Genomic DNA, 10,970 nt, shown 5'->3' on the forward strand with positions numbered 1-10,970 from the left:
GGCGGTTTTGTTTGTGGTTTATCTTTTTAGGGGAAAAAAAACCCACAAACTGTCGAATGATGGACACGAGTATGTGCCTAAAAGACAAAGGGAAAATCTCAAAAGAAAGTTTTCTTTTTAAAATAATGTTTTGGGTTTTTTTAAATTTTTAAGTACTGAGGAGAGTGACGGCGGTTAATTGGAATAGACGGATAAAAGGGTGACGACGGATAACCGAGACTCCACTGTATATGATTCGTACTTTTTTTTTATCATCGTTTCTACTGATGAGTTATATGATGTGTTATTATGGAGGTAGCAAGAGAAAGAAAAAGAGAAAATCCATTTTTTTAAAGAGAAATCCGGTTGATAGTGAAAGTGGTCTTAATTGGATTTCCCTGGATGGGGGGGAAGTATTAAATAAGGATTGATAGATCCGCATTTTGTAGCGGATGTATCCAGTGGGGAAATCGATGTCGAAGTCTTAATACGATCGCTAAACAATCAAAGAGAATGCAAAAAGGAAACTAAATAATTTAAAATAAAATAAATACCAAATCTAAAAAAAAAGACAATATACCCAAGGAATACAATGGAAACGAATTTAATTAAATCGCCGTGTTGGGATTGCCAAGAAGTAGATCAGACAATGGGATTGTTAACCGCCACTATCCAAAGATAATTGGATTAACTTTAGGTACGTTTTCACTTCTAACACAATTATACCAATGTAGCTTTTAAATTGTTATAGGTACGTTATAGTACATATGTATGTATCCCATTGTGGTACATAAATTTAATTAAGAATCTATTTGCATAAGTAAATTTAATTATGAATAAAACTCAAAGTAACCATATTTTATTTTATGAAACCATATTTGAAATTGTGGTTACTAACAAGGTTTGATTTAAATAAAGCAATTGTAGCTTAAACTTCAACTTAAACTTACTCTAGGTAAGAGAAAGAATTTCGTTTTTCAGATTTCACCAGAAATATTCGTTTTTTAAAAGAAAATTTTAACCAGTTTTTCTTTTTTTAAATGATTTAAGGCGCGTCAACATCTAAGGTTATTGGCGCCCGGAGCTTTTTTCAGTGCACTGCCGGCCTCCGGACAGTGTTCTCTAGTTACAGACAACACTGGTGATGGACAGTGAGCTGTAAGAAGCTCCTAGGTAGAGAAAATCTAAGGGTCAGCAGCTGGATTCAAACCCGGGACCTCCGCGTGGGAATCTAACCTCATAGCTAATCCCTTCCCTATATGACCGATTTTTGATGGGTAAAAGCTGGTTGTTAGTTATTCCTGAATGTTGCTCCCATCTCTTTCAAGAACTTCTATAGCTCAATCCAATGACATCATGTGGACTCGTGGCGATGTTCAAATAAAGGACTGACTGGTGTCGGAAAACTGAGCCTCCAAGAATAACAGGAGCTTTTCTTCTTGACTAACGCGATTTTGGGAGGCAATTTGATTTTCCCAAAATGCTAGCAAATTCACCGGATGTAGAAAAGAAGTTAAGCGTGTTTTGACGTGAATACAAGTCAAACCAAATCTCTATTTTACAGTTCGTTCGACGTGTATACTCGTCGTGAAAAATATAAAACTGCCATTAACTATAAAAACTCGAAATTTTAATAAATAAATAAAAAGAATATTATTTGGTGGAATGTTTCCTTTATCTTAACCAATAGAACTGCCAAGTATTTTATACGGAGGGGGGTGGAGGGAGTCAGCCAAATGATAAGTGGTTGGTACAGGTTTGGTCTCCGCATTAGAGATTGGGGAATTACGCACACAAATAGAAGCTCTCAACCCTTGTGCAATGCCGTTTTTTACCTTAGTTAGAGGTTCAGACCTCAGTACGAGCATGATTTCATTTTGCACAGAATTCAAAAAGCTCTTTTCTTCCTCCTTGTAAAAAGCTCTTGCGTCCTCCCTAGTTAACTAGACTGAAGCGATGCAAGATTTTGAATGAGCACACAGAATGCTCTGGTAATCTCAAACCCTCCCCCCCCCCAGAGAGATTGCAGAAAAAGTCGCTTGCAGTGACTATTACGACTATTGTAAACTTTTGGTTGTTTTGCCCTGCGTTCAACACGTGTATACACAAGTCATTGTCTGATTTTAATTACGCACACTGTGTGGAGGGCTTTTTTTTAAAAACTAAATTCCACCGCTTAACTGGTTAAAAGATGTTTTCCAGTTATTTTGGATATTTACAAAAAAAAAATGGCTCCTACGTTTTTCTGAGCATACTAATTTTCATCTACCTACAATCAATTATTTGCTACATTTGCTCAAGATATTTCCATTTAAGTCCACAAATCACGCTAATAACTGCAGAATTTTCTTTTTTCCCTCCATTTTTCCATTTCATATCGATTGTTGCCCAGCTTCTTCCTTTTTATCGCAGCTTTTCGTTTATCCTCTTTTCTTTCTGTCGGAATTGGTACAGGAGAGTAGAGAAGTCAGAACTTCTAACTACCTTCCCTTATCTTCCCTTTGTTTAGAGGGTCCTTTGAGGGCTTTAGTTCTGTTGTTCACCCGGATCATGGCCCAAAGTACTTCCACACTCTCTCCGTTCTCGTATCTTTTCACAGACTTCTCCAGATTCACTCCCATGATACCCTTTAATAATAATAAACAATGGGGATCCTTTTGTTTTCATCCATCGTCCAATTATATTTTATATTGCTAACTCTTTTTGTAAAAATGGTACAATAATTTATATTAAACTGTGCGCACTTTAATAATAGATATTTTTTTCTATTATGTGCATTTTTCTTTTTTCTTAATAACTGCAATTTATTACTTCCTTTTCTATTTCAAGAAAAAGTATTGTAATCGTGCAGTTTTCCATTTTGATGGCATTCAATATACTCGTAAAAAAGATGGATGTAAATATGATTTAAAAAAAATAATAATACTTTTAGAAAGAATCATTATAACAGAACTTGGGTTGAACCCAATAGTCCTTGGAACTATTGAAAGTTTATTAATATCGTGCAGTTAATGAAACAGGACATTACACTTAACCCTAGAACGACAAGGCAGTGTCATACCTACGTTCTTAGTTTCAGCGCATGCGAAGGTAAAATGGTAGGGCAGCCCTTACGCGTTCAGTGCCCTCTTATTCAATCATAAACTAAGGGTGCGTTCCACTAAGCGCTCACAACGATCAAAATGTACCTTCAGCCGTTCCACTTGACGACTGCGGTCGTTGTGGTCGTGGCAAAAACGTCACTAATGACGTCATTATTTTTGCTCACGCGAAGCTCACTTTCGCCCCAGATCTTAAGAGCTGGGTCGAAGTAGGCGTTCAGAAATTTGGCGCAATTTTTAAAAGGAAAGATGGCGATTGAAAAAATTATATCTGGTAAATGAAAGTCTTATCTCAAGTAAATAATTGAATGTGTTTCTCGAAAGTCTAAAAAAAAAAAAAAATAATAAAATGAAAAATTACTTATCCCTTTACATACTAAATCACTGAATAACGACCAATTACACTTTGATAGTTAATAATACGTGGCCTAAGTTTTCACTTTTCACCATTGCGATTTTGTATAAAATTGCATTCCACTCTTTATCGGAACTAGATGAAGAACTTTCTAAAGCATTATTATGTTGCATTAATAAATAGCCAATTGTTGCCACAAAAGACATTTTAATTTTATTTAAAGGTAAATTTTATAAATACTCCACGAAAATGTAATTTAAAAATTGAATTATATAAATATATTTAATATAAGTCAACTTTACTAATAATTAATAAAGTTATAAACTGCATATAAACGGGGTTAAAATTAAAAAACAACCTCTTCAAGCTTCTAACTTATTTTCGAGGCCCCCATTCGTAATGTTTAAATGAACGGTCAAAACGCCCCATAGTCCCCATTCCACTTGGGTTTTCGATTGTAACACTCGCAAGTGCAAGTAGAACGGGCAAAAACCGCGCGGTCGTGAGCGTGGTCGTTGTGAGCGCTTAGTGGAACGCGCACCCTAAATGACAAATTTCATTTTACGCGCTTTCCATTACGCGGTTTTGAAGTTATTTTGCAGTTTCTTGACACTGTCTTGTTGACAATATATGCTACATTTTCATGATCGTGTCGTTGATAGATGATTTTCCTCGTACAGTGATTCCATTTTTTCATTCTAATTTGGATACTTTTTTGATTGTAGTACATTTATAACTGCTTTTTTTTTTTAAATTTTACTTTTTGTGTGCGTTTGGCAAATAAATTTTATAAAAAATCACATTTTTTTTTGGTTTGTCATATCATTTATTCATATCACATTTATTTATTCACGTGTGATATACGAGGGTCGTTTGAAAAGTCCGTGCAAAGTCAGAGAGATAGCACTACTGGCGCGTATCGAGGTTATGTTTAGTTAGTAGCATCTCTTGGAAGAACACCCACCAAGTTTCAGCCAGATCGGTCTATTTCTTTGTGTTTGGCATTCGTTTGAATCGAGGAAGTCGAGTGATTTTCAAAAAATGGACGAAAAAGAATTTCGTGTGTTGATTAAACACTACTTTATGGAAGGCAAAACGCCTCAGGAAACTAAAGAGAAGCTTGATAAACATTATGGTGACTCTGCACCTTCGATTAGAACAGTTTATAAGTGGTTTCAAAATTTTCGGAGTGGCCATATGGGCACAAGTGACGCTGAACGTTCTGTACGCCCTGTTGAGGTTACTAACTCCAGAAATCATTGATAAAATCCATGATATGGTGATGGATGACAGAAGAGTGAAGGTGCGTGAGATTGCTAGTGCTGTGGGCATCTCGAATGAACGGGTACATAATATTTTGCATCAAAATTTGGACATGACAAAGCTATCCGCAAGATGGGTGCCGCGATTGCTCACGCTTGACCAAAAACGAAATCGTGTGAAGTGTTGCAAGGACGGTTTGCAGCTGTTCCAGAAGAATCCGCAGGACTTTAAGCGTCGTTTCGTCACTGTGGATGAAACATGGATACATCACTACACTCCTGAGACCAAAGAACAATCTAAACAATGGGTTACCAAGGGGGAATCTGCGCCAAAAAAGGCGAAGACCGTTCCTACGGCCGGAAAGATTATGGCGACTGACTTTTGGGATTCGCAAGGAATAATCCTCATCGACTATCTGGAAAAGGGTAAAACTATTACAGGTGCATATTATTCATCGTTATTGGAATACAAGAAAAACGCCCACGATTGGCCCACAAAAAAGTCCTTTTCCATCACGACAACGCACCAGCTCACACCTCAGCAGTTGTGGTCGCAAAATTAATGGAAATAGGGTTCCAACTCGTTTCACATCCCCCCTATTCTCCAGACTTGGCTCCCTCGGACTACTATTTGTTCCCCAATATGAAGAAATGGCTGGCGGGAAAAAGATTTTATTCAAACGAGGAGGTGATTGCAGAAACGAATGGCTATTTTTCAGACTTGGACAAATCCTATTATTCGGAAGGGATCAACAAACTAGAGCAGCGTTGGACGAAGTGTATAAGCCTAAAAGGAGATTATGTTGAAAAATAAAAAAGGTTTACCCCAAAAAATTAAGTACTTTTTATTTTTGCACGGACTTTTCAAACGACCCTCGTACTTCTAAATCCAATAAATGGTTGATTTAACTCATAAGGGTGACATGACACAGCCTTGTCTTTCTAGGGTTAAATGGCACCTAAGAGAGAAGCTAAAAAATATTTCAGCTAAACATTTATAGATTTTTCTTATATATTAATTAATTTCAAAATTTTAAGAATTTCGTTGGAACCATATTCAAAGGAAGAAAGTATTAAGTTGATTGACTGTTGATTAAGGCGTAGGCCTAAACATAATATCTACATTCAACAACACGATTTTTTGCTTTTGGTTTATATTGATAACGCAGTCATTGACAGACCGACGGACAAGATAGCAACGAGATTTTTCTCGTTTTTCTTGGGAGGCGAAAAAATTGAAATCTTTTTCTTTCCTTTTTTTTAATAATAATAATAAAAAAAATACTAGTTTTATATAGATCGTCTTTTTTCCTTTTGAAGGCTAACTTTGGGCTAGCATAGTAAAGCATTGAACTTTGTAGGAAGCCTGTAGTTTGGAGATATCGAAAGCCGTTTATACACACGAAGTACTAAAAATATATGGGATGCAGGCAGTCGAAGTGGAGGACTTTGAAAAATAGTGGCAGGACAAGGAAGGGTTGAATGTGTGAGTGTGAGTGTGTGGTGATTGGTGCCTGCTTGCATGCTACGGGAGTACTACAACGTGCTCTGCTTAGATCTCTTACACGAAGCAGTGGGAGGGGAAAGGAAGGAAGATGCACTGTGTAAGTTCAAGTTATCCTCCCATTCATGTAAACCACACAGCAACCTTCTCACGGCTTCTTTACTAAACTTTTGCAAGTTACGACATGCAATATAGGTAGTCGTTTTCTTGCCTAGGTGTAGCCTACTTCTCCTCCAACCAACTCCTTCCCCCTTACACGTTCAAACAGTAAAGGTGGTAGGATGGTTAAGGAGATTCCAAAAGCGTACCAAATATGTCCCTCCAATTTCTACCCCAACGTGTCTGGGATCTGGGATCAGAGATCAGTTTCCAAAGATAGGACAGATAAACTGTTCAGCTGACTGATAATATATTTCTTTAAGCCTGCTCATCCAGTAGTTCCTTTCCATTTCCCCGGGAAACTGGTCCAAGGATGTGGGGGGGGGGGAATAGTTCGGCTTCAAGAATATTTTCGCAGCATAAAAAATAAGCTAACAACACCCTAACCCTCTTCACGAAAGACTCGCCAGCATGCGATAAAGTTCAGCATTTTAGTTTAGTTCGTAAAGATGCGTTTATACCAAGCGTTGCACATGTTCTAAACCAATCACAAGCTAAATCCACCCATTTTTTTTTGTTTCTCACTCTCAGCATTCATGAATTATTGGGATTCCTCGTAACTTAATTGAGTTTGACACCCCCGCTTTAATAGAAGCCCTGTCCGGTTTCGAACTTTCACCAATCACCAGAAGTAGCTAAATTAGTTTGGTGTAGAGCAGTGGTTCCCAACCTGTGGTCCGCGAAACACAACATTTTTAAGATAATAATATATTTATTTGACATGCGTCCGCATGTGCGGCGACGGCGCGGTGAATGGGGACGTCGAGCGAGCGTAGAGCGCCTAAAAACAAGTCCAAGAGTCGGCTTAAAGCAAATGATGATGTGCGTGTCGCTTTGAGCAATCTCATCAACCCCAGGATCCCAGGATCTTGTTAAGAAAATGCAAGTTCAAAAAGCACATTAACATAACTGTAAACATAATCACAATTGTTGTTCATTGTTTTTGGTGACTGATTTATAGTTTTTTTTTTGTTTTTTTTATTTTTATTTTTTGGCATTGGCTTCCGCCATACAGCCAGCATCGTCTAGGTGCTTATCACTAGAATATCACTCACTCTCCATTCTTACTTACAGATACATTCGCTTCACACATTCATCATTCTACTATATACCGCTATTTACATAAACTACTGCTAATGGATGGAGCAGCACTCTGTGCTCCTACCATCCTTCTACGAGCTTAACCAAAATTAAAATCACGTAATCCTTCTCTAAGCATTTTCTTCCATTCATACTAATTCGGCTATCGCTTTTAAATACATTCATATTTCATTGCTAGCTCTGCTATCGACTTAAGCACATAAATGTTGGTGGAGAATATAATGTCTTCGTAGCGAAATGGTGCATCTAAATACCTGTATATATCGTCAAACATGCGTTTCCTTTCTACCACATAACGTGGACATATCATTATTACATGTTTGAAATCCTCCTCCTCATTGCAATCTACGCAAAGAGGAGAGGACCTTTTGTTGATCCTGTAAAGATACGATCCGCACACCGCGTGGTTCGCTCTCAGCCTGCTTATTGTCGTAACAACCCATTTATTAGTGACAGTTCCCTTAAACCATGGGTGTCTAGGTAACTGATCTGCCATAGTTTTATAGTTTCAATAGGATGAAAAAATAAATGCCATTTCAGTCGAGTAAAATTTATTTTGCCGAGCTTTTGACCTAGGGACTAGGTCATCTTCAGGGCTGTGGAACATATTTACAGTTTGTTAACAATGATTCTATGGAAATGAATATGTATAATAAAACGAAATTTACAAAAATTATTTACCTAATTTAGAAAGTAATATTTTTACATTACAGGGTTGGTGTGTCTTCTGTCTTGTCTGTTCATGGACTGAGTGTGATCGGTCTATGTGTAATATGTGTTAGGTTGTGTGGGAGTCAGTGTTGCCAATTGTCAAGTATTTTGTAGTAAGACAAGACAGAAGACACACCAACCCTGAAATGTAATAGTATTACTTTCTAAACTAGCCCTGAAGATGACCTAGTCCCTAGGTCGAAAGCTCGGCAAAATAAATTTTACTCGACTGAAATGGCAGTTATTTTTTTTCATCCTATCATAATCACAATTTAAATTGAAGTTTATTTTTAAATTCTAAAAGTAGTTAATTGTGATATTTGAACCTGTTAACAGGAATTTTCATTATTAAAATGGTCCCTGGTCATAAAAAGGTTTGGAACCACTGGTGTAGAGAATTCGACTTCATGTTTCCGTTCCGCACTACAGTTTGCTGACTTTAAGAAAAAGAGACCCCCATTCTAGTAATTCTTTTTAAAAGAAAAATCATTTATGGAATAACTTTCTTAATCCCTCAGGAAAATAAGTTTATAAAGAAATTTCCACTTTCTAGCTGGTGAACGGAAAAAGAGGAAAACCAAGGGAAATAAGAGAAAAAGAAAATACCCACAGAAAATGTCTGTTAATAAATATTAAACAACTACATAACTTTTAACAAAAAACTTATTATATTAATCTAGAACGGAAAAGAGTTTTTCCTTTCAGATTGTTTAGATTCCCAGGGCAAAAAAATAAGGGCTAAGACGTGGAGGAAGGGCACCGGAAAAGGGCAGAAAAAAAGAGAGAAAAGGGCTTGAAAAAGAGTAGAGTGGCTGATAAATTGGATTGTAATGCTAGTCGCTTGTATAAAATCAATAACAAAGCCCCTACTTCGGCAGCTTAAGTCGGTGCTGTGTTTTTTTGGGGGTGCTGAAGATACAAAGCAGGTTTGCTTAAATATTCAATAACATTGTAATGTTCAAACAGGAACAAAGCTGGAGCTACTTCTCTCTCGCTTTTTTTAAAAAAGAGAGAGAACAAGCGAACAATAAATGGCAAAAGAAATTACTGTCAAAATCAATATCTTCGAGGCAGAAACAATCTACTGAGAAAAATATAACTTTATACCTCAAACTAAAAATTAGTAAAAAAAAATACATATACTGAAATAACCCGTAAGAGCTAAGCCTACACCAATTCCAGCCCAGAACTAATACCAATACTTCCGGTCCCTCAAACTCGGAATGTTGACGACATATTTCAATATACGTAGATATTTGGTTGTGGTACTCTAGGTTTAATTTCCGGTCTTTGTTTGAAATTTTATTTAATACGATAATAAGAGAAATGTATGGGTAAAGAGTGTTACCCATCCGCCTCCTTCTGCAATACCTTACGGGAAGTAAGACGGAAAACCCATCCATTGAAAAAAACAGCTTCAATATAAACTTTACCCGAAACGATTCCGCGAGTCCCTTAATCGAATTTCCCTAGGAAAATCCTATTAAAGTAAAAATTGTAGCAAATAAAAATTTGAAGGAAAAATCGAAAGATGCATTTTCTAGAGGTGGAAAGTGGAAAAATCCGTTCACTTAACGGTACATTCATATCAACTCATTCATTACCATCGCATCATTCCCTGGTCATCCCTGAGGATCCTCACAGATATTTTTTTGACGTGAATACGTCTTTAAATTTGCTATCATATGGGGGCAATCCAAAAAACCTAATCACCTACATCGCCTACATCCGAAATTAAATTAGACCACTGGATAGCTTAAGGATCAAAGAATTCATTACGATAAGCGAGGACTGTGACGCATCGCGCGCGGTGGAGGGGGAAGCGCCACCATTTTGAGATTATTTTTTTGCGTATCGAGATTTGCAATTAGTATAACTTTTGACTCGGAGAAGCTACGATGTTCGTTTAAGTTTTAATCGTCAGCTGACGTCACAATCTATCTATTGTATATAAAACATTAGTGTAAAATAGTGACGGTGAATATAATAAGGTGTTAGAATAAAAAAATATTATCAAAAAAATATAATGTCGGCCTATACGCGTCGAAAAGACAAAAAACCAAATACAGAGATCGTATGCGGTTGGAAAGGGCTTCTCAAGAACAATCGAATGGTAATAATAAATCACCATATGACCGAGTCAAGCTGTCCCTAGGAACGTAAAAGAATGAATGCGGCCGAGCGGATCAACGATGACGGTGTCAGTACATTTTTAGCTCCGGCGGTTGAAATTAAGCAAGTGAATGATGAAATCGCTTCTACATCGACAACGGACTGTGTAGCCATAGATTGTGTTCGATCGTCGATTATGAAGACACATTGTTTCATCCTAAATACATAAATAAAAATATTTTATATAAAAAAATATAACCCGTTACGTACAACACACGGCCGTGTCCATGACACAGCCACAGTTTATTTTTGTGAAAACATCGTAGGCTTAGAGGACATCCTGTGAGAGTTTAAGAAGTAATCTCTCCAAGATGGTGGCCCAGTTCGCTTTTTCGAAGACACTGCTGAATAACCCCCAAGCAAATTTACTTATTGCAACAGTCTGCCGGATTGCAAATGAATCTGATGAGAAAATTCTATTTTCTCCTACTACGATTAAAAAGTTTTCTTCAAATTGCGAATTTGGCAGTGCCTCGATGGAGGAAATGAGATGGCCGTTGACCAGATGAGATTAAGCCAAACCCTTTTTTTTTTTTTATGGGGCTTAAAAGCTTTCTACAGGATAGGACTTTTGGTGTTCGGGGAGAAATTGAAAAATTAGGAGGTTTGGACAGGAGAAACTACGA

The 10,970-nt window shown here is 37.1% G+C and overlaps 1 protein-coding gene across 12 annotated transcripts in view; it reads left to right on the forward strand.

Annotated features, from left to right (window-relative positions):
• The window catches only part of Liprin-gamma (liprin protein kazrin), a 433,354-nt gene that overhangs the window by 365,605 nt on the left and 56,779 nt on the right, over positions 1-10,970 (forward strand). The gene's annotated exons all lie outside the window — the stretch shown is intronic.

Source organism: Rhodnius prolixus, unplaced genomic scaffold (assembly GCF_049639745.1).
Source record: "Rhodnius prolixus isolate KJV_2025 unplaced genomic scaffold, Rpr scaffold_7, whole genome shotgun sequence".
NCBI lineage: Eukaryota > Metazoa > Arthropoda > Insecta > Hemiptera > Reduviidae > Rhodnius > Rhodnius prolixus.